Source organism: Solanum tuberosum, unplaced genomic scaffold (genome assembly GCF_000226075.1).
Source record: "Solanum tuberosum cultivar DM 1-3 516 R44 unplaced genomic scaffold, SolTub_3.0 scf00271, whole genome shotgun sequence".
In the NCBI taxonomy this organism is placed as follows: domain Eukaryota; kingdom Viridiplantae; phylum Streptophyta; class Magnoliopsida; order Solanales; family Solanaceae; genus Solanum; species Solanum tuberosum.
In genome coordinates, this window is record NW_006239192.1 from 576,341 (window position 1) to 577,211 (window position 871).

The following is an 871-nucleotide window of genomic DNA, read 5'->3' on the forward strand; positions in this document are numbered from 1 at the left end:
TGTATCTTATTTAACTATATTTATGTATATTAATATTTAACTATATTTTTGTATGAATATTCGTTGTATCTTATTTAACTATATTTATGTATATTAATATTTAACTATATTTTTGTATGCATATTCGTTGTATCTTATTTAACTATATTTATGTATATTAATATTTAACTATATTTTTGTATGCATATTCGTTGTATCTTATTTAACTATATTTATGTATATTAATATTTAACTATATTTTTGTATGCATATTCGTTGTATCTTATTTAACTATATTTATGTATATTAATATTTAACTATATTTTTGTATGCATATTCGTTGTATCTTATTTAACTATATTTATGTATATTAGTATTGCTAAATAGTAATTGCTCACACGGTTTCGTCTTCTTTAGCCATTTTTATCAAGGAATATCAGTAACATAACTTTGTTCGGGATGAATTTATAATAGGATTTATTGTGGCTCCTAAAATACACACATTGGTTATAACATGTTCATGTTTAAAGTTAAATCCAATAAAAAATAGTTGTATGCAAATAAAATCACTTTTATTAAATAATTGTATATTTACTCAAAAGGTATATCCTAAATAAATGGGTATGTATTCCTGTGTATTTTTAGTTAAATGTATTTTAGTTTTTACATTCATTGATTTTTTGGTTGACGTTTTTTCTAAGTTTTATTCAGTCATTGTTATGACATATCAATACCACATCTTTATTGACAACAAGAGAATGGAGTATGATGTATCACAATTTTTGTTAAATTGATAAGAATATGATCAGATATGTCTTTAAAAAAGCAATTATTATTTCAAAAGTTAATAATGGGAAGTTGCTCATTGTATGGACGTAAATAAGGACAGTGG